At 42.4% G+C, this 23,681-nt stretch overlaps 1 protein-coding gene and 1 long non-coding RNA gene across 2 annotated transcripts in view; one reads left to right on the top strand and one right to left on the bottom strand.

Moving 5' to 3' along the window:
• The window catches only part of roraa (RAR-related orphan receptor A, paralog a), a 184,146-nt gene that overhangs the window by 101,573 nt on the left and 58,892 nt on the right, over positions 1 to 23,681 (bottom strand). The window lies entirely within an intron of this gene.
• LOC119024773 lies at positions 1,165 to 7,606 on the top strand. The gene is made up of 3 exons (XR_005076596.1): positions 1,165 to 3,101; positions 5,603 to 5,677; positions 5,960 to 7,606. It is a non-coding gene; the product is annotated as an uncharacterized LOC119024773 (long non-coding RNA).

Genomic DNA, 23,681 nt, shown 5'->3' with positions numbered 1-23,681 from the left:
GAGCTGTCTAGTTGCGTTTTAACAGTGACATCTTCTCGTATCTCTAGTAGTAACACTGACACCTGCTGGGAGAGGAGTGACTCCTGGCTAAGTCTGAGGACAGGTAGAGGAACCACCAGCACCTGAGGGGAGCCGTCCACCAAAAGCAACGTTATGCCGTGTGGAGGAGTGTTTCCCGCCTGGAGGTGATATACATATTTCCCCTCTTGCATCTACTTTGTCTTGAAAGTGTCTAAACTAATGGCATCACAAATTCATGCACTCGGTGTAGACAACAGACTGTAGTGGGGTGGGGGTTGTGGTAAGCGGTGGGCGCGAGGATTTCAGCTTAAATACAAATACTATATCTATCCTTCCCTTGTTGACTGCATCCCCAGGCTTAGAGACAACTTAAAGTAAATCTTACCCCTTCCCTCCACCCCTTTACCACTGCTCTGGAGAGTGGAGGTGGCAGTGGGGGGAGGAATAAATCATTTGGCACTTGAGGCCCCATGAGGAGACCAACTTTGCCTGTAAAATAATCACAAATACAAGTGAAAATGTTCCATTTTGAACAGCATGCCTCCTAATGTAAAAGTGGCAGGTGGCATATTTCAAGTGGGCTTTGATTGATCCCCAGCTGTTTGTAAAATTGTCTGTCGTCACAGAATTCAGGTCAGAGTGATAAGCATTGTGGGCACTCCCTCTGGGAATGCTGTTCACATGTTCTCATTCAGCCGTCTGTGTGGTACACGGGTGCGCCGAGGCAGCGGCAGGCCGGCGCTGCAGCACCGAGCGAGTGCGGAGTGATGAGGGGGGAGAAAAAAAAAGTTTAAAAAAGAAAATCATATTTTAACCCTTTAAATGTTTAAAAATGACACATTATTGCACTTCTTGGAAAGATTTTCTTTCTTGTTAAACAGCCAGCGTCCTCCCAAGCAATCAGTCTCAAAAGGCAAGATATTATGTGTGAAACTATAAAAATTACAAGTCAGCTCCGGCTACACCAGTATGAAAGAGCAGATATGATTCTCTCCAAAATTAGTGGTGCTATGGAGATAACCTGAGGAGAAAGAGATGCTGCCATGAAAAGCATTTTAAAACAAAGTAACATTAGAAAAGATGGCAGCTGTAATTTTTTTCAGCATTGCTTCTTTTTTTTTTTTTTTTTTTTTTTATGCCAACCTGGCGAATAATCAAAGCCTCCAACAAAAGAGGGTGTGTGTGTGTGTGTGTTGGGGGGGGGAGAAAAATGAAATAAAAACTACATGAGCAGTCATACATTTCTAATGGGACTCTTTTAATCTTGCAAGGGAGACTTTCAATAGTGAATTAGTCTTTTTTGTGTTCCTTTAATGCTTCCAAGAGAAATATATGCAAATCTCTGGCTAATGCTAACAGCAGTGACAAAGGAGCCAGCTCTTCCTCTGCTACACTGTGTTACCCAGCCGGCAGTGCAGCAGTGGCCGGAATAATGCCTCCAGATTCCAACAAGGCCTGCTGGATCAAAACCAGTAATGAACACATATGGATGCTCTCTGCTAGAAAGATGTCTATCTTCCAGCAGCCAGCACCTTGGTCAGGGCTTCCTGTGCGTGTTTTTTTAAGCCTCACCAGGCTATGATTTTAACCACTGGTGCTACTGGACAGAGCAGACATCTCCATCTTCTTTTTTTCCTCCCCCATTTAAAAAAAAAAAAAAAAAAATATCTGCATCTTTGGAGCGTTCGAAAGTCTCTGCGGCTCCATTACAGTAAAAGTGAATTGTCAAGAAGTGACAGGCGGCTTAGCTTTAAAGAAAAAAATGAGAAAATGTGAATTTTAACGTAAAATAAACATACAGATTCAAACAATGTGATATGAAACAATCACAAAGGTTGGAGAAGGTGAAGTTGGCTGAACTCTCGTCTTTAACCTGTAGCTGTTGCTATTATAATTATTGATAAATTGATAAATGCATCTCTACACGATGCTTGATGACACGCAATCAAAACGCATTGATGTCGGCGCTTGAAATCCATCTATTTTCATTTTGAGGGCCTGCCTGGCAAAGTCTAAACGTGGTTAACTAGTAGAGGCAGAGTTAATCCTTTTATCTAGATCCCTGCTGCAGGGGATCCCAAACACACTCTGATTAAAAAAGGAAACGTGGGCAATGAACAGTTTAAGAATCATGGGCCCTAAACAGATAAAGGCGGAACATCTTGTTGCTATGGCAGTGCATATGGAATGACTGGCGACAGTTCTCTCCCCCATCTAATATATTCACATTATTTATGAAATATTTTATAAGTAGCATAGCAAATGCTAAATATAAATCCCAGGGAGATGCACTGTGCCTTTCCAGCTGCAGTTGTGGAATGCCAGTGCCCGTGTAACACAGCTTCTTCTTTGGAAAGGCTGGGTGTTTGTTCACAAGACACACCGCTTTTGATTCTCCCATCCTCCTATTCTTCAATAAGTTTTTCTTTTTTAAGAAAAAGAAAAGAGAGGAGAAGGGGAAAAAAAAGAAAAACCTCGATCTTTTTTACATTGGCAGATAGACACCATGAACAAAAGAGACAATTTGATCTGCTCATGTGGGAAATCAGATTCCCGTCTGAGATTTATCCAGTGCACTCCAGGATTCAAGTGAAGTATCGGCCAAAAAAAAAAAAAAAAAAAAAAAAGGAAAAAAGAAAACTGAAGGAAATGTACGATATCATATGGAATATGTAGCCCGGAGAAGAAATAGAACTGTTTTAAATATACATACAATTATTTTTCTTTAACGGCAGATAAAAAAATATCTACAGAAGCGGAGAACAGATTTTTAAGGCACACTGTGTGAGACAGTCAGACAGATGCGAACCAGACATCCAGAGCACAGGACATGTTACCCCCCCTTCCTCCTCCTCCTCCTCCTCCTCCTCCTCCTCTGTATGCTGTGACAGAGCAGGACAACTGCACCGCTATTTCTCCTGTCAATACTCTCCTAGCATCCATTTTCACCTGGCTGACACCTTTTACTGGTCAAGGGATGAATAAATCACACTTAGTGTACTCCCCTGGTAGTTTGACTAAAAAAAGGATATCAACATGAAGGAGGACTGCAGTGTTTTCCTGTCATCGCTGCCCCTGAGGTACGGTGAAAAATTACCGCTGATAAAATATCATTTTTCAAAGAGCCTTATTGCTCTTTTAATCTATCCGCCACAATGGATGGCTTCTGGGATGTGTTTCATTTCATCTGAACACAAACAATCTTTCAAAGGGCTTAATAACAGTTACACAAATGAGAGTCATTAATTACCTGCTAATGGAATAATAGATGTGCCATCTAGTCGCGGCACTACAACAGGAAAAGGTGTGGGGCTTAGAGGAAAAAAAAAAAAAAATTATCTAGGACTCCACTTGTCTTTGAGCTTCATTAGTGCTCCAACACAAGCGCCATAATGCAAATACAGGCACAAAAATATGCTGATCATATTCTCTCTGATTCTGGTGATCTGTTTACATAATGATAGAAAAATTCACAAGTGGGAATCACTCCAGTTGCATAGAAAGGGCAAGGTAAAGAAATAATGCAAAATGTGCTGCGCTCTGAACTTTTTACTGCGTCGATCCCTGAGAAATCTTTTATGGTTGTTTTTGTTTTTCCTCCGTTTTTTTTTATTTTATTTTATTTTTTTTTTATGTGTTCTGTGGAATTCCGAACCCCCTAAAACGCAATCGCAGTTTGATTGCATTCTAAGAAATAATCTAAATAAATTAAGTCTCCTCGCAAATTACACCAAGTGCGTGCCACTTCTGCTTTCGAGACGACAACAAACTCTTTTTTTTTTTTCCGACTGAGGGGAAGACTTTCACTCCGGATTATCAAATCGGGTCTGACTGATGTGACACACTTGCACTCAAAAATCGCATTAATCTTCTTGGGGGAATCAAAAACTAACACGCAGGTATTTTTCATCCTAACCTTACTGATAAAACTAACAAATAGAGATGGATTTAAGGGGCAGAAAAGAGTAGTTAATGGATGATGAATTAGAGACGGGGGGGAAACATCATAAATTCTGACAACGGGCTGTTGTCTGCTGGATGATAAACAGCGCTGTTGGATGGAATCTGCCTCTCTGTGTATCTCTCAGACGCCGGCTGCCACTTTATCTCCTCCATCCTGCTAGATTACACCTCCAGGGTTCAGGTGGGAATCAATCATTGCTATTATTACCTGAAGTCACGAGATGCATCTATCACCACTAAGGTTACCATAACCTCAATATTAACAGAGGAAAAGCCCCTCTAATAAACAGCAGAAAGGATGGGCTGGCTGGTGGGATTTCATCTTCCTTTCACTTTTAATAAGGCACTCAGAGGAATAAAGATTACAGGCCATATTTAGCATGCAGAACAAATCAGGCTCTTCCAGGCTCTTCCTCTCCTCCACTTCTCATTCTGGTTAGTCATTAAGACTGAGGAGGAGGAGGGAGGCAGGGAGGGAGGAAAGAGGGGGGGTTCTAGTGTGGAGAGGCGTTTCCTGGTTCAGCAGTCATGCTGCCACGCTTTCTGTTCTCCTACTGCCTGCAGCTGCTGTCAATAAGACTTTTCTAAGGCCCAATTTGTGTAAACTTAGTAATGAGTCTCAGTCGCCTGGTTAGACCACTGGCACTCTCAGGCCCTCCGTAGTGCCCCACCAGACAGATCCAGTGGTGGAAGAGTGGTTAAAGTCCTGGGGACACAACCCTGTTAATGTTCATCCCCTTTCATAAGCCACCATTACACAATGGTGTCTCTGTAAAACAAGATGCAGAAAGGAGAGTGAGCATCAGGGCAAAAATGGCTAAGCTTCTTTGAGGATTAATGGAATTTAGTCAAGTAGGAGTCTGTGAGTGCATTAGAGCAGCTGACATGGGGTCATGGCACCGCCGAGTGTTTTCACACGGCACCCCTGACATGAATCATTCATCGCCATTCAAATGAATATCATCAGCCGAATGAAATATCATTAACCGCCGCTAAAGTCATTCCATAATAATATACCTCCAATTAAACTATGATCAGAGCATCAAGCCTGATAATAGATTCATACCAATTAAGTTAGAAATATATTCAAAGGACTTTTCACTTTGAAACCGGTCTTGTTATTCCCCTCGACATCCAACAACAGCACTCATTACAGTGGCTCCAAAACCAGAAATGGAGAGACCATGTAAATATTTAAAACCCTCACAAATATATAAATATTCATTCCAGAATGATTTGATGCGCTAAATAAATAATCCCTTGTTAAATAAATGACACCCTAAATAAAACTTTAAAAACAGGATCTGGGGAAATGAAGATGAGATGAATCAGAGGGGAGGATTCTGGAAAGAGAGGGGGGAAAGGGGGGGAAATGTCAGCTATCACTCCACCCTATTTGAATTCCTAATGGCAGCCATGCAAACGAGCCTGGCTAATTAAAGCCCGGCAACCAATTAGACGAGCTTTAGCTGAACCTTTCGGGGAGGTACTGAGGCTGAGCCACCGAGGGGGGAAGTCTGTTTGGGAGGTGGAGCTATGGAGTCAACTGAAAATATTTTGCCACTTTTATTTTGAAACGTGCTAAAACACAGGGTTTTTTTTTTAATTTTCCCTCCAGCCTCTTAGATCAATATACTGTAGGCCTTTTCTCTGTGTGCCAAGCGCGGCGGTATGCAGGATGTGCAGGAAGGAGGTAGGTAGGGAAGGGGACATAAATAAACCAAATGTGAGAAAACCTCAACTGTTTTTCTTCTCTGATACCGATCGTCCAACTTTTGATTACGAGCCAGTTGTGAATAATCTTAGGAGTATTATTCATTAAGCTCTAACATCACAGACGCCCTCAATGAAGCGTGATATCACATGACTGTTATCGCTTAACTTTCCATGTTCCCATCATGCGTCCTCGAATTATTACTGTTCTATTGCCTCGTCCCCGAGCCTGACCTCCTCTGATAGATGTCTGGTCCTACAGGCCCCCGTTCTCCCCGCACGGTGGAGGAGACATAATCTTGGGTGTCGACTGGCCTATTCTGCTTCCCATTTGACTGCCTCTTCCAGCCTTCTGGCTCTCTGGAGGGCCGGGCCTTTATGCCGTCCTATCACACACTGGGCTGCAGGAACAGCGCTTTTGTGATGGCTGTGATTAGTCTTTTGTGTTCCCAGGTAGAATTAAGATGAAATTCTACAGGCAGTCATTGTGTTCCTATCTTCAGGACACTCAAAGAAATATGTTGGGTTTTGAAGGGGTGAAATGAAGCCCGCAGGGCCTTGGCAGACCTTGCTCTGTGGGGAAATACACAGTGGAAACACAATGGGAACAATCTTGTCCTTCAGTTTCCTTTTGTGCTCTGCTGAACCTTAGTCAGTGCTGCCCATTTACTGTAGCCTTCTTTTTAACAGAACAGTATTGTCTCACTCCAGTCTGCCTTTCCCTTTTTTGCTAGCTTCTGAGACAGACCCAAAGGCTGATGAGATGACAGCCGCGACTTTGCCAGAGTCTGGGAGACCCTCAGGGTTTATTACCCACATTCCTCCAAGTGTTGGGTATGCAAATAAAGTTTGGGATGGCGGCTTTCAGATGTGATAATTATGGATTTATTTGTAAGCTGTCACTTCCCTTAATGCTCAGGGACATCAAAATAAGTTCAAATGCAACCATCAGAGAGGATCACATTTGTTAGTGTACCAGAGATTCAAACAACATGTGATTCTCATGACACCAAAGGTCTGTCAATAACCACTCATTTAGACAGCAGTGTGCTTTGGAGACCTCCGCTGCATGCCGTCCCGCTCAAAATGTCTGGTAGAAAATATTTACATTTTCTCATTCGGTTAGATATTCAAAACATCAAGGCGCTTTTTATCTGCGGGTAACGCACAAACAAAGACGGAGCGCAAATTTTTATTGCCACCTCATCCCCCTGAAACAGACTGGAGCTGTGTACAACTGTTTCAATCAAACCACTGATTAAAAAAAAAACAAAACACAGAAGCAGCTTTGTTAGACTCGCACACCATCGAGCTAGTTGGCTTCATGTTGCAGCAGTCCTCCCAGTAAATATCCTTACCCTTTAACATCTGGAGGTTACATCAGCAAGATTCTTGACAGGAGGACATGAATGAACAAACATGTAAACGGGATCAAAACCTTTAAATATAGGCTATAACTATTCAGGGCCTGCCAGATCTCTGAGAGAGACAACAAAGTGCCTCCCAACGAATCGCTCATCTATTGTCTTGCGTCGAGTGATGCCTAATGGGGCAAGCGTAGGTGAGGGTTTCCAGCTGCTCTTCCAGCAGGAGAGGGAAGGAGCACCGTGCCTACCCGAGAATCAGCCTGGCTGCCAGGGCCGCCTCACATCACAGACACTCTGATGGAAGAAAATGGCTAAGCCCAGAGAGTGCTATCTCTTTCCAGCTCAATTCTCAAACATTGGTCTGTCGGCCTCTAGGAGAGTTCTCTGTCATTGTATAAGTGCACATTAAGGCCTGATAAAAACTATGGAATCCAGCCATCCGTCTTGATTTGCCGGCGTTGGGGAGCGGGGAGCACGAGCACAGAATACCTGCCACTCAGTGGAAGAATACTGCAACTGTAGGCGTTGGGCTTTAGACAAAGACTGTCACCTACCCACATGTGTGCTGCTGTTTACAAATCAGTGAATCAGACGGATAAGATTGTTGTCTTTCGAAGAATTATTGCCTGTTAATACCATTTTGAGAGGATGTGCAGGGATGAAACTGAGGATGAAAATTGAAAATCTTCTCATTCCATTGTCAGAAATAAAAACATGTATTATGTGTTAATGACTTCATGTGAGTGTCACTACAAGAGATGTGGACTCATGTCAACCTGTTTTTATTACTTGCAACTTGACTGAACAGAAAATAAATGACTTGATATGAGACAGAGTCTCAGACTTGTGACTTGACATGGTGACTTGATTGTATTGTCGGTGCTCGTTTTATGTTTTTAGTTCAGTTGATTAGGTTTTGTTGATCTGGCTGTAAGGATTTCACTTTTTGATAGAGAAGAGTGGAGTCACGATATATGATTTTTTACTACAAGGCTATCATGGCTGAACAAATTCACGGTCGCGACATTATCGCGATATCTCTGAAAATTTGATCTTCTTTTTTTTTAAAATGCCATCAATTAAATCTATCTTTAGCTTTGTTTACTGTCTACTTAATTTCTTTTGGAGAATTAATTACCCTCAAAATACGAGTGTACCACAACTGCAAACTAACTGCTGGAAAAATGTACTAAAAGAACAATTATGAGTGAAAAGGCAACCAGACGAACTCATAAACTGATGCTACAAGTGGCCTTACATATTCGAGGCATTATTCACACAATATTACTGTACGTGTAGTATTCACACATTATCAATATTTCTTTTTTTAAGGTCATGGTTATCGTGAACATCACAATACACCCCTATTCGAACAGTAATTAAGAAATAATTAAGCTTTCATAAATTTGTTATTTGTTTGTTCACATTTCACTGAGTAATTGAATAATTATCATCCTATTAGAAATGTATAATTATAACAAGTTAGATACAATGGCCAGTAATAAAATTATTGGTTATATACAGGGTATAATACCTTTTCTTTTGTCTTCATACAGACTGGATTCTGCAGTATCCACGGGGGGAAACAGTAACTTGACTTGGGGCTTGACTTGCCTAAACAAAGGACTCGACTTGACACAACCTGCGATGTGACTTGACTTGACCTGCCCAGGGAAACATTATTTGGGACTTGCTTGAGACTCGGACCAAATGACTTGGGTCACATTTCCGGTGACTACTGAGAAAACAGGGCCAAAAAAAAAAAAAAAAAAAAACTCTGGTGGTTGAGTTCTTCCTTCAGACGATCACTCACGGTACTCTGAGAGTTGCCCACTTACCGTGTTTGTCATTTTGCCTTCAGAATGACAGAAAATACATTTCACATTTAAACATAAACGGTATTAAAACGGTCCTGCTGCAGCTAAAACAGGAAAAAAAAAAAAATCAACCATCACCGTGCGAACATATCAAGCAAAATAGCTCTCCTGTTGTTGCACAGCGTGTAGTTGATGTGTTTCAAACAGCAGCGGTTTAATTAACAGTTTGATGGGAGGTTTGGTGACTGCACTTACCTTTAAAACGTGTGTGGATGATCAGATGAAGACGGCGCGCCAGAGGGAACACGGCAACCGTAAAAAGAGAGAGAGATACACACGATTAATATATATAAATGTCTTTTTCTGGACACCCTAACAGTTGTGACAGCTTGGATAAAAAAAACAATCTTTTTCAAATTACGTGTTAAATAAATCAAAATGTTCTGTATGGGAGGGGGGTAAAAAAAATGCTGTGAATGGCATTAAAATTACACAGTTAACACGTTGCAATAAATCAAATGAAAAAGCTCACGGAGGACAAGCGCCTGCCTTGTAGACAAAGACCTTAAAACACGTCTGTATTAGCCCCTCTGCTGGTTGCTATCAGGAAGTCGGAAGATAAACGATGCACAAAATTCATCCTCTTATTACAGCGCAGTCTGCTCACTGCAAACTAAATTAAATGTAATGATAAGAATCAGTGCAATGACAAACCGAGGTTAAATACTGTACCCTACTGGCAAATACGTGTCTTATACTGATAAATAGAGCCAGTTCCCAGAGTCTGTCTCTCTGTCGGTCTCTTGGTCTCTCTCTGTTCCTCTAGCTCTCTCTTTCACACACGAGCACGCCACGCACGCACACACACACGCACAAACACACAAAGACAAACACAGATAGATAGAACTCACACACTCGTGCACACACACTGAGACTGTGGCTCTCTGGGGGCTGTTTCGCAGTGGTGCTGGGCTGCCTCAGAGCACATTCTATCACCAGCGCAAGATAGCATCTGATGACTCGCGCGATGTAATTGAAGTGTAGATTACTATCTCTCATGTGCTTGCCAGATCAAAATAATAAAAATGCAGGGAGGGAGAGATAGAGAGTGGAACGTGAGCGGGCTACTCCGCTGTGGCAGAGTCGTACATGCCTTTCCACTGCTGGAGACAGACAGAAAACCTCACCACACTTCTCAGGAGGACGTTATGCCACTTAGAAAATTGAATCTGCTCCCCCCCCCCACCTCTCCTAAACTGCACTGTGGATGAGTGTATGACAGGCCGGGACACGTTCCCCCCATACAAACTGACGCAGAAGCCCGAGTGTTGGGAGATGGGGAAGTGTTGGAGGACATGGGTGTCACTGTGAGCTGACTGACAGCTGTGACAGCGGCGAGATGTCAGGAGTGGGCTTTACAGGAGTCGAGCAGTTCAAGGACGGCAAAAAAGCGTGGCAACTTCCAGACGCGCGATGACTGATTCCGCGGATGGTCATCTTTACCGTTCGGGGGCACGTGGACAAAAACAAACAGCAGAAATGTTAAGAGGGTAAGTAACGATTGAAGATAAACAGCAGCCAGTGTGATAACCTGGTGCACGGGCGAGGAAGAATCTTAAATCTCAGCTCAGCTGAAATAAAGAGGGGATCAATGAGAGGAAATCTGAGGGGAGCGATGGAAGAAGGTGGAGGGAGATGAGAGACCGAGAGGGGGGGAAAAAAAAAGGAAGCAAGAGGAAGCAAGAGAAACAGAGCAGGCAGAGAGCAGGAGACCGAAAGGAGAGAGCGCACACGAAATGAGAAAATGATCAGGTTCACAAGAAGCGAGGCCACCAAATTTGTCGTTGTGTAGTAGAACCCCTCATTACTGCACCTCATGGGCACTCGGCGTGGCCTTTGAAGTGCTTTGAGGTACATCATCCCATGAAACGAGCATAGTTAATCCACTTGTTAATCAAGTGTGCTCATGAGCTTATGTCTGAAGTGGCTCTTTCTCCTCGGAAGACTCAAAGCGTTCAAAGGAGAAAATTGTGGCGGGGTGAAAAGAGACGAGGTATCGAAAATTTCAGACAAAATCCGTGTGCAGCCGTGTCAAAACAGGCACAATATCCCTGATCTGTTGCGCAATTCTGCTCTGCAACAAGCCCCGACTTCTAGACAGCTGTTGTGGTCGGATTTCTTTAAAAGCCATCATAATCTTGAGTCTATCTCAACTATGCTAAATGACTCCTTTGCATATTTTTCTCGGTCATGTTTGTTTTGATAAATGAGAGATGCTTATCTCAAATAGACAAGTGTTTTCACTCCAGCCCTCCTATCTGAAATGTTAGGGAGGCGATTGGGAAGGGTGGAGGCTGGCTTCTCATGCCTGTCTTCCCCATCCATTCCTGATGAATGGCTTGTCTTCCTTTCTCTCCACAGCAAACAGGAAACAGACAGAAGTGAGAGAGGGATGGCTGCCTCTCCCTCACTCCCGCTCTCTCTCTACCGAAGCCTGTGGGCCGCTCTGAGGCACAGCCACGGAGGCCTGGCGCTGCCTCCCCCTGCTGCGCCAACAAGTCTCCTTTTCACTTCAATTAATGAGCCATAAATAACCCAATGAAGGTGTCAACAAAGAGCACCATTTATCATGGCTTTCACCGGCTCCACTTCATGTGACGAGGAAAGCTCATTCCCAGCCTCACAGCTCGACCCAAACAAAGACAATGCAAAAAGAGAGAGATTTATTCCTGGACGAGCGCTCCAGCCTAGAATTCATCTTGCGCGGGGACTCTCACAGGTGCAGTGATTTGACAAATATGCCGGGAACAGTGGGCCCGTGCCTTTGTTAGATTTCCACAGTCAGACCAGCAATAAATTTGGTTAAGAGTGGGGGGACAACACTCTCACTAAGCTCCCAAGAGGCTGCCAGGGAGCCCATGTTAAAGACACTTCTTTCTGTCTCAGTCTACTTCGGGGCTGTGGATCACAAAAGGGCTGCTTCGGGTCTCCCGAAAAGAAAAAAAAAGAAAAAAGAAGTGAATACAAATGAATGAGAAAATCTGTTGAAAATGCCGGCCTGGTCTGAGCAGCAGGAAGAATTGCTTTATCAGGGTGTCCCATAAATGTCACTTTGAGTCAACAATGAGGGTAAAAAAAAAAAAAAAAAAGAAGATACAGCACTGAATCATAGACCCTCCTCTAAACCACACGGCTCCTAGAATCATGCAGCAGAGCAGAGGTACAGTACTATAGTGAAGTGCTTCGGAGAAAAGACGAAAACTCCCTGAATAATATATGACAGCTTGGGTTTTTGAATCCGACATTAAAAGTGATGACGTGAGTACAAACTCAGCGCCGCTTCATCTTGGATCCACGAATCAAAACCCAAGGCATAAAAGTAAACAGTAAATAGTCCATCTTCACAGTGCGAGCATTTACAGCGTAAAGAAAAATAATATTAACAACAACGGGCAGGAGCTTTGGAAAAATGCATCTGAACGTGAGCATTTTCCGCCTTACAGCTAAGCCAGAACTCGTGTCTATACGATCCTGCTAAACCAATTAATGGTTCCTGTTAACCCACTCGTTTTTTTTTGGGGGGGGGGGGGGATTGTCTTTTCTATATAATACAGCAAGATGTCCCCATATCCACCGCGCAGCCCACACATGTGCTCCGACAAAGACTAGCAGATTGTCACTTGAATCTGGGGCTCCTCTCGCACCACAAACACTCACTTCAACTCATGGATTCTGCACAATACGGAGGAGAGCGGTGCAAGTCTTTGTCTGGCTGTGGAGTGAATCCCCGATCTGAACGCCTCCACATGCCAGACACTTTGATGGTGCCTGATACACGGCTTCATAAAATAAACCAGCGAGTGCAGCAGGCGATGCTGAGACTATTCAGACGAGGGGCGAAGAGGTAAAGGGAACAAAATCAAATCCATTACAGCAAAAGGGGATATTAAGTGCTGTTATCACAGAAAAACATAGCATTTTGTACAATTTTTCCGAGTCACCCCTAGTGATATAAATGTCCAGCAACCATAATCAGTCTGGGTTACAGACACGGCCAGAAAGCCACGATAAATGACATTTCCCAAAATCACGCTGACATTTTCTCTTATCAAGCAGCAGGCACTGGCATGGTGAGAGCAGGCTTGTCAGTCAGAGGCAGACAGGCCTCACACCTTATCACAAGGGCACTCAGCCTCTCTGGAGCTAATGCTGAGGCTGGGGATGGAGTTTAGAGATGTGGCTAAGGGGCAAAGACCGATACTGAAGCCGGATGTGGTGCCAGGCACCCCCCAAAAGAAATGAACCAGCGCAGGTGCACCAGGTCTCGACTCTCCGGGTGCATTTAGAATGTAGCTGGACTTCATACGGAGCCCCGTGTGGGAAAAACACTGCTGTACTCGTGCTTTGGTTGGAGCTGACTTTAAAGCAGCGGATGCAGATAAGGCTGATGCTACAGCACGACTCTTTCCATCCTCTTCCCCCCTCCCCTCTCCTCGCCACCACTGCCGCCGCCGCCGCCGCTGCTGCTGCTCTTCCAGTCAGCCTCCCTCGGAAGCAGACACAGAGCGGAAAATTAAATATTTAAGGTTGATAATGACGCTCTTCATTAACATGTGATTCTGAATAAAAAGTGGAATACATAAATAAAGAAATAATAGAATGCCTATAAGCGGACATGTTGAATGAATTTCGGTGGCGATAAAAGGGAGCGAGCGAGAGGGATTTCTTGGTCGGGGAGAAAATGATTGAGGCAAAGGGGAAGAGATCAGAAAGAAATGACAGTCTGGGGGGAAAAAAATGAACATATAGTGTGCATTACTGATTGTCATGGTTTTTCTGTTAACTCCATTTAGATTATTTTTGCCTCTGAATTCATTTTCATAGCGTGGCCCAGCTTGTTGTGGCCTCACGTTTTTTTTAAAAAAAAAAAAAAAAATCATATATTTTCCTTTACCATTCCTTCATTTTCTGATTCCAGATGGTACATTTCTTGCAGTCAAACTACGACCGGACTTCCGACTCTGTAGCAGCAGCTGGCTAAGCCTCACAACAACTGTCACCGAGACACCTCTCTACTGACAACAGGCAGGCACCTAACACAACACAACGCGGGAGGAAAAAAAAACCAAAAAAACAACACAAGAAGATATTCTCTCTTTCAATCGAAGGTGCTCAGACTGCAGTCAGCGGTCCGACCGGTTCACGGGGGAACAGACTCGAGGGACAAGTTGTGTTTCTCCGTGTGACGAGGGATTTCGGTTGGAGATGGCTGTCTGAGGCTGCATTGTGGCAGTGAGACAATAAAAAGTGGGGGAGAGAGCCTCTATCCCTGGCAGCACATGTTTGAGTCAGAGCAGTTAGATCCTGCTAAGCCTCAGTGACTCACGGCGCAGCTCGCGGTGCGAATCATCAGCTGTGTTTCTCTGGTGTGTAGGAGCCTTTCAAAGTCAGAAGCATTACTTCAGGAACGCAGGGTTAAAATCTGCATGAAATGAAAGACTAAAGCGAGCAAAGAGCAGTGTTTATGAGAGGAGCGCACGAAAAAAAAAACACATGATGTTATGAGGAGAATTTCCACAGATGAATGCCATTTGGAGGTTTTTTTTCCTGTTGCCGAACAGCGCTGGGATCGCGGCTCATAGTTAACTGTATGCAGGAGGGTGATGGATGGGTTAACAGGGTATAAATTATATAACAGCGGGGCAAACGCAATACACTCATTAGATTCCAATGCTTTTATTTTCCCCAGGAGTAGCTACAGTAATTGATGTCTCGCTCTTCTGTCTGTTTGTTTTAGCCTGACAGAATCAGTGAGATAATTCACACTCAGCTGCCACACTGGCACTAAATACAAAGCAACAGTGTTTTCCCCGGCTGCATGGAATAAAAGACGACTATGGAGAAAAGTAATTTAGGATATGATGATGAAGCACGCACTCAGAGCAGATAGAGGTCAAACTAGGGGGATTTTTTATTTTTTCGGCGGTGAAAAATGTCCCGTGACACGGAGCGCACGGACCTTTCGGCTGCGTGAGTGCGTATGGTAAAATATGTAATAACATTTGTGCGACCGAATAACCCCCCTCCTTTTTTTTACGGCCACTGTGAGAGGGGAAAAAAAAAAAAAAGACAAGAACAAACAAACACAAGTGGGTGAAACTATCTGCGGACTTCCTGTCTGAACCGGGTCACACAGAATACATGTGTAATGAAGCCAAATTCCAGCGGATTGTGTTTCTGTAATGACCTACTGTTCTGCAGCTACAGGCCCAGTTATGGTAAGGCTTACACACAGGAACATAATTATTTGTTTACTCCCGGCCCTCTCCAGAGTCTCCGGAGTTATCACCGTGTTTATGCTCCCTTTTGTGCAACAGTGACTTCACTGCTGATGTCGTCTCTCGCAGACGACGACACACAAGAAGAAATTATTTATAACAATGTGTGTGCGTGAGCGTGTCTGTGTGTGTGTCCATGGCCGGCCCCTGCGCATCTGAAATGGAATTCAAACGCTCCGATCATTGCCTTCTCCAATAACAGCCTCTGACAACTGGACTTAAAGAATCTAAACAGTAGAGTTTCTTTCTGTCAAATAATTGTAAATAACAGGATACACAAGCCATTTTACATAAAAAAAATTCAATGGGATGCTCATAATAATACACTGACTCATAAATAACTAATAAAAATGACATGGTGTAAGCAGTTTTAATGCCTGGTTCTACAATGTCAAAGTGAATCTTAGCTCCCTCTTGTAAGCATCTAAGCAGTGTAAACTGATATATGCTCTAATGAAAGGAGTCTTGTAATTAATGTGAGTGGAATAAAAGGTCTGCTGCTCGGGTTCGGACAACGGATCCCTTTCGTCAAAGTAAATGCACAGCTCATGCCCCTCAGCTACAATATTTCACTCTCCCAAATCTTCGCCTCAACTCGTGTCCCTGTTTTTGGAGCTAGAGGTCAAGTTGGGGGTCAGGCAGCGTGTGTGATTGGCCGGCGCAGAACTGGATATATCTGACACTGATCAGCGGGTCACCAGTCATGGCCGGTCGCGATGAAAACCAGCCGATTCCAGACCCTTGCTGGTCGATCGGTGCATCCTTACTAAACAGGGCTGTCACGATAATGGGCGATTTATCGTACAACTTATCAATACATTCGTCTTAGACTTTGCTTTTTTTTCATGTTTTATTAATTGTTATGGTTGTGTAGCATTAGTTTCTTCATGATTTATTTATTTAGTACATTAACATATATTATTCATAGTCCAATTCCAATGTGTGACTATTAAGAAATCAAGGTTCATTGTTCTTTGAAAGGGTGTACTTGCATTATGATGCTATCATATTATCATTAAATCAGTGATGGGGTGCAACGATTTAGATTTTAAATTGAAAATTGATCATAACAAGCTTTCAATTGCGATCATCGAAATTAAAACCAGGATCAGTAATCCTCCCTGTACATTGTTTTTTCTCCACCTGTTAGCACATCTGATGGAATATAAACAAAATACTCAAGGTACAGTTAGCTTGCTAGTAGCCTACAAAGATGCTCAACAGACCGGTATCAAATGTACGTCCAACTGCATCGGAGATGATGTGTTTTTCTTTTTCAGTAATCCTTTATTGATTTCTTTTGGAACAGGATTCACTCGGGACAGTTTTGAGAAAACAAACTTTTTCAACAACACGTTTTCTTTCTTTTGTGGGTTATTGTTGAACCCCGGAAGGACAGTGTTTTCGGTTGAACTCCACCAGGATAAAGTTAAAGTATCTTTTTAAGGAGGATAAAGAATGCAAGTCAAACATCAAATCGTGGCATTTGAATCAAAAGTCAAATGGAATGGTGAATTTATGGCTGTGGCAGCCCTGAGCAGTTGCATAAAGTGGTCTTAAAAACAATATCATTCATCGCAATATATCGTCCAGCAAAAAGTTGACATCATGACAGCCCTGACGTTAAATTAAAGAAATGTCAACTTGGATGTATTTAACTCATCAAGCATTTAATTAGTGGACAAATACGTACTAGATAAAGAGGACTGAATTAAAAAGTAAACAACGCTCTCAGTTATAATGGACAGTTTGAGAATACTTGTTTGCTTTTATGCCACTAAATCTTGCAGCACAGCTCTCGGCCGTTATCTTTTGTTTTCCCATCGGTGGTCTTTAATTCACTCTCTTCGGTGAAGTCATCATCTTGGATAGACCAAACATGACAACACAACAACAGAAAGGAGTTCTTCATATTGTTCACAAGCATATGGGCTGCCATCTCTCTTTACAATCTTCAAGGAAGTTGCCTCTGACAGTCTATTACAGAGACAGGGGCTACTCCAAACCCCCAGCCTGCACGCGGGGGAATCGGCTTGGGACGTTGGTCCTGTTTATTTCCCTCTGACATTCTTTCTTCATTATGTAGTGTGCTGTGTGCCTGCAGCCAGTCAGCTGGCTCCCTGTCCACTCTCTTAAGTCTTCAAGTGGGACAGCACTATTGAGCAGTTTTGGAAAAAAAAAAAAAAAAAAATGTAATTGGGACCATACCGAAGAGCGGGACGAGACATAAACAAGGCTGATCAGACATGATCACGTCAAAGAGGTTACATTACTGTGGCAGAATCACTAACAGAAAAAGTTGACATTTTCTATTAAGAGCACACAAAAAACACATGGCGACGATGCTTCTATGCGAGGAGGAGCGCCCATTAATAGAAATAAAAAGAGAAAAGTATATATATATATATATATATATATATATATATATATATATATATATATATATATATATATATATATATATATATATATATATATAGAGAGAGAAAAAAAAGTAGTAATGCGTCCCATTTGACATTCATTTTTCAGGGGAGATATCTGACGCCCAGCACGCTCGCTGTGATCAATATCTAATCTGGGGAAATAAATTGCCCCTGTTTGTCTTTCATCTTTGAGGAAATGTATAAGCATTCTGACAACACCGTGGAAGCATTAATCAAATAATGAAATAATGGTTCGGGAGGGGAAAAAAGAAGCATGCTGTAGCCTGCTATGATATTCACTGTGACCTAGCGCTGTTGACATCTTTGCATCTCGTATCACATCTTGTTACTTCAGTGCAGTCGGTTGGGGGGTGGCGGGTGGGTTGGGGGGCTTCAGCAGAGATCATCTCCTCTCTTTGTCAGAAAGCAAAGCGATGAATTGGATATCTAAGAAAAGGTATCAGTCCCCTGTGTACACTGTGAATAATACACTGTAACATGCATGGATGTCATACACTTGTGCTTCTGACCTTCCTCTATTTGACAGTAAAGAACTCTTTTTTTTTTTTCTTTCCTCCATTTATTCTCAGCCCTTGTCTTTGCAATTACCATGTTCCAATCTTGCCTTGTCCCCACAGTCACCCGCAATACCCAGAAGGATCGGCAGTCTTTCTTCTGGTGCAGCAATTACCGCCCCTATCTCTTTGAAACAAAAAAGTTTGGTGTAGGATATTAGAAAATGTCAAATTCAGGTTATATTTCACTTAAGTCCAAAGGCGATGCGGTGTGCTCTCAGGAAACACTATTTTCACAGCCTCTGCATTATGCATGAACCTGGAGGTCCATCATTATTTTTCTAGAGGAGGCATCGGAGAACTGTTTGCTATCAGCAACGGGGGGAATACAAACACCGGGTATCGACATTCATACAAGCATGTCGTGGCCAATCAAATTCAGCGGCTCAATCAGCAAATGAAAGGTGACTGACTCGAACGCGTTTGACTTTTTTTTTAGCACGACTTTATTAAAGTATCACTTTTTGAGAGTTGAGTCGAATAGTTCCTCCTGCACTGATATGCATGAACTGTGGCCTCTTATCACAATCCTGCAGGACAGACTAATCACATTCCAGTCTTTCACCTGCATGCCTGACATGCTTTGCTAGAGCTCATGATGAACCTTCCCAGGCAGGCATGACACCACTCTGTCACCGATGGTGCCAGACTTTCATCTGTAGAGAGAAATACTGCCACTGCTAGTTCTACTACTACTATCACTACTGTCACAACCAGCGGTAATTATTCTAATAATAATAATACTAAGTTTCCCCCATCACAAAATGTATATAAACATTTTTGTTTTGGCTGTCACACCATGTACTTAAATTAAAAGCTCAGGAAGTCAATCTGAAAATGAAACACTAAGTAAACAGGGACAGTAGTGTTTAAACAAACATACTGAAATAGCATATGGGACTTTTTAAAACACATCGCTAAAACCCCCTTCGCCGTCCCCATGGCGATGCATTTTTAATCGGCACGTTAACGCGATAATTTCAACACTTTCAAAAAGATCTGAGAGCAAAAAAAAAAAAAGAGCGGCTCGACAATTCTAATAATTGGTGTTTGTGTGTGTGCTGATACACTAAATCTCCACATTTGTTGATTTCTTGTGTCAATTTCTCTTCACCTACCACTGTTTTTCACCCCACTATGCTTTAATTTAATACTTTCTCGCCTTCCTGTAATTTCTGTAATTATATTGCATAATATTCTCCACCAGACTGGTAATTTCCTCTCAAAGGAAGAGCAGCTGGGCAGTGATATGGTTTATATTTTGTATCTCTCGGATACCATAGTGTTAGGTCAGCCCTTCCTCCTGTCCAAATGACTGTGCTGTTTGTGAACAAGTGGGAAGACGGGAATGCTGTGGCCAAGCTGCCTCTATTTACTGCTTTAACGCCACTTTCTCCTCCGTAAAATACGAGGCATTTTGCTTTTTTTTTCCATTTTTTAAAAATGATTTTTAACTCACATCTTTTATTTATGTGTTTATTCTAAATGCGCCTACTTGTGTCTAATAGTTTATCTTTAGACTATCCACACAGTTTTTTTGGCTGCTACTTCCATGGTAGCTCACGCTCTCTGCACAACATTGTGTTTCCACCTGGAATGAAACGTGATATATATATATATATATATATATATATATATATATATATATATATATATATATATATATATATATATATATATATATATATATATATATACAATATACACACAATATACACACAAAGTTTTGCTTGCTTCCTTACTTTTGCCCCAAACAACCTATTTAGAAAAAAAGATGGATGGATTTTAAGATTTTTTCTAATTACATAAAGAGATATTATGATATTAAATTTCATTTAACACCCTCCTTAATTCATGTTTAGATTTCTGAGATCTATTTTATTGCCTAAGAAAGTTATTTCAACCCTTTTTAGGAGTGTATTTATACATCCTCTACTGTTCAGAATCAAATATCAATGTTCCCAATATATGTTTTAAAACTCAGAGAACATGTTCATAATATGAGGCTCAAAAAAGGTGCAAAGTTGAATGTTCATCTGCCATAGGTTCAATGTTTTGAATATCTGACACCAAACAAATATAGTGTAATTGACTTTCTTTAACAGGGTGTGTGCTATCTCATTATGGCTTCATTTCTTTTTTAGCAGCATCACATCAAAGCAGGAGTTGCATCCGTTTTTCAGTGCAGAGAGGTGGATTTCAGATTCTCCGCATCACATATGAGACCTATCTACATATATAATGTACACATGCATGTATGAGGAATCTATAATTTTAATGAATTTCCAAAGAAGGTAACTTTGCTCGGGGCTTTTTTTTTATGCTCTCGCCACATTTCTACCCTCGTGAAAAAAAAAAAATATATATGTCGAAAAAGTCAACCGAAAGTTGAAGCCAAAACTTCTGATGGTATTTCAGACCGAAAAAAAAAAAAAGAAAAAAAAACCTGAGTCTGCTCAGCGACTCCAGCCGTACGAGTTTCACTGTGGTGAATGGTGGTATGTGTGGCCTGATGGAAAAGTGGAAAAGTCTGGTGATGTAACACCCTCTGAGGCCGACTGCTCCACACCCTGTTCCTGTGTCTACTGCCACTGCGACCTTCCATGAGGCTTCTTTTCCTCTCTGTTAGACAGTTGTGTTTGCAAACCCTGACCAAGCAGTAGCACAGCATCACAGATTCTTTGACAAAATGCACATTTTTCTTTCTCCCGGCTGCGTACGCAACGACTTCCATTTCATTAAAAAAGCTTCCTTGATGATGTCACTCCTCGAACTGAAATCCGACCGTGCTCGGAAAGAAACTGTTGATGAAGTGTTATGAAAAGGAATAAAGCTGTGTAACAAAAATGACTTTGGCAAACAGTCCACGGACATCTGTTTTCTACTAGTTTAGCAACTTTATACTTGTTCGGGCTTAGTAGGGCCAAGTTAAGAGCTGCAGTTGCTATAGAAACAAAACAGGATGGACAGTATTGTCGGTGGTGGAAGGTCTGGGATGAACAGGCTTTCATTGTGTTCTCTGGTTGGAGATTTGAGGGAGTTTTAACTAAAACAGTAATATCCTGTTTTGGCGGTAGCATGGCTTGTTTAACCTTTAACCCATCACGTAATTTGTCAGTAGGAAAATGAACAACATCCCACCCGCCGACTCCCACTTTGGGACAGGGCGGATGAACCTGAAAACAAAAAAAAACAAAAAAAAAAAAACGTCTCCTAGCCAAGAGAATTGCCGCCCAAAGTCAAGGTTGACTGACAGATGGCAGTGCTCCACTTTGAGCCTCATCATTTTAAGTGCAATCATGCAAAAAAAAAAAAGAAACAACAGTATTCCCTCAAAGGAGTGCTGTCAAAAAAAAAACGAAACAACGGAGACAGGTTTGCTCATTTTTCCCCTCAAGTTGGATTCCACACAACAATAAGAACGTCTTTAAAAAAAAAAAGTCACATTCAATCCAGAGGTAGCAACTCAGCGGAGTGAAAAACAAAGCCTCCTTATTACCTGACCTCCGAGATGAGACGTATACTTTACCATTAGTGAACGCACATTCAATTACACAGGCTGGAAAGAGCTCCGGGGTGCCGCATGGGTGAAGAGAGCCAGACAAGACAGAAATTAAGCTCGTTACAGACTGATTTTCAACTTCACTTAATTCAGTCTTCCTTTACGGATCCCTCTCATACCCCGGCGTTTTTTTTTTTTTCCCTTCTCTCCCCCCGCCACCCCTCGCTCCTCAACATGGAAGCAGGATTTACATATTGCAGGTAAACTGGGGAATAAAGAATGCAGCTCCAATTAAACCTCTAGGGAGCTAATTAGTTACAATTAAGTTTCTGCTTCACTTGTTGTGTGGGATTATTTGGTAAACACCTACAGAATGTTGAAAGAATCTTGGCCTTTTCCCTGAACTTGAGAAAACGCTTTATTCATCTGGCGGAAACTTAGCCTTTGCGGGAGATTTTTTTTATCACATTAATTAATCTGTGAGGATCCTGCGGTGAGTTATTGACATCAAAGTTGATAGAGACATGTTGGAGGAGCAGACTGTTCACACCTCTGCTTTCTGAAGGAGTCTCCGAGCTAAACGAGGCGCGTCATCCGACACAAAGTGTGGTCAGCGTTATTATCAAAGAGGGTGAAGGAGTCGCCGTGCAGCCGAGGCCCTGCTTTGAGTTAATTGCACGCTGACTTCATTAACCTTGATGCTCGGTATTAAGCACCACTTCCACACTCCCCTCATTATGCCAGAGCCAACAAATAACACTGACGGAGATAACGGAAGCTTTTGTGCCCGGCTCGCTGCTCAGTTCAACTGATCCCAACGAGCAAAGAGCAATGTCACATAACATTAAACAACAACGGCTAAGGCATTTCACCTGCCTCTGCAGACTAGCCGGCAGCCAGTCATAGGTGTGTTCAGTGCCTTTGTCCTGTCATCACATATCACCATTTGTTTGTGCATTACAAGGTTCCACGCGACATGTCCCTTTCTGTTACGCTGCCCACCGAGTGACAGACAGAGTTTCAGCTGGCCTGTCAAAGACTCCCATATGCATCTGAGATAAACAACGGTGGAGCCTTGTATTATAAAACAAAGCAGGGTGGGTGCGTTGGTGGCGGCCTGTTGTTTGAAGTGCCAATGAGACAATGAGATACGTTCCAGGAAATCCAGTCGGAGTAACAGCTTAATGCGTTTGAAGGCTTATCAGATTGCACAACCCTGCACGAGAGCTGCAGCAAACAATTATCCTGGTTTATCTAATTCATCTACTGATCACTAGTGGTCAGTTACTTGTTTAGTCTATACAATGTGAAGATTTATTGTAAAAAAAAAAAAAATATATCCCTCACAGTATCCTAAGTGAGCAGTCTCAAACTCAGACTGATAACTATTAAAAATGACAATGCATCAAATCCTGACATCAAATAAGACATAACCAGCAAGCGTTTGACATTCACGCTCGAAAAAAATGATTGAAACAATGAATCAACAATATTTGGCATCGCTGCACCGTTTGTACCACTCTCAGGGATTATGTTTACAACACTATTATATCTTCTCGTCACAACAATTTCAAGATAAAATCTACCCATTACATTAGAAATTAATCTACCAGGCATGTGCATGTATGCGACTGGCGAGGGCTGTGCTTAGCTGGATTGTGCTAGGTTAATTTTTTTCTGCCAGGCAATCCCAGCACTGTTGTGCCAGGGGCCCACTCCCTCAGTGCGACTCAAATGAATGAGATGGCTGCGTTTTTTTCCATGCGGGGCGACATTCAGTCCTGGGGCGACATTCAGTCCTACGGCTACTCAGGCTAGTTAGCGTTAGCTGTGTTTGTGTCATGGGTCAAAATGTGGAGGAATGCACGGACATGCTCGGTGCTTGATCAACAACATCTGTCCCACGTCTGGTTTGCTGACTGCGCCGCTGCTGAATTTAAACAAAAATTAAACTATTTGGTT

The sequence above is a fragment of the Acanthopagrus latus genome, chromosome 8 (genome assembly GCF_904848185.1).
Source record: "Acanthopagrus latus isolate v.2019 chromosome 8, fAcaLat1.1, whole genome shotgun sequence".
Lineage (NCBI taxonomy): Eukaryota > Metazoa > Chordata > Actinopteri > Spariformes > Sparidae > Acanthopagrus > Acanthopagrus latus.
This window is presented reverse-complemented; position numbering and strand designations above follow the sequence as displayed.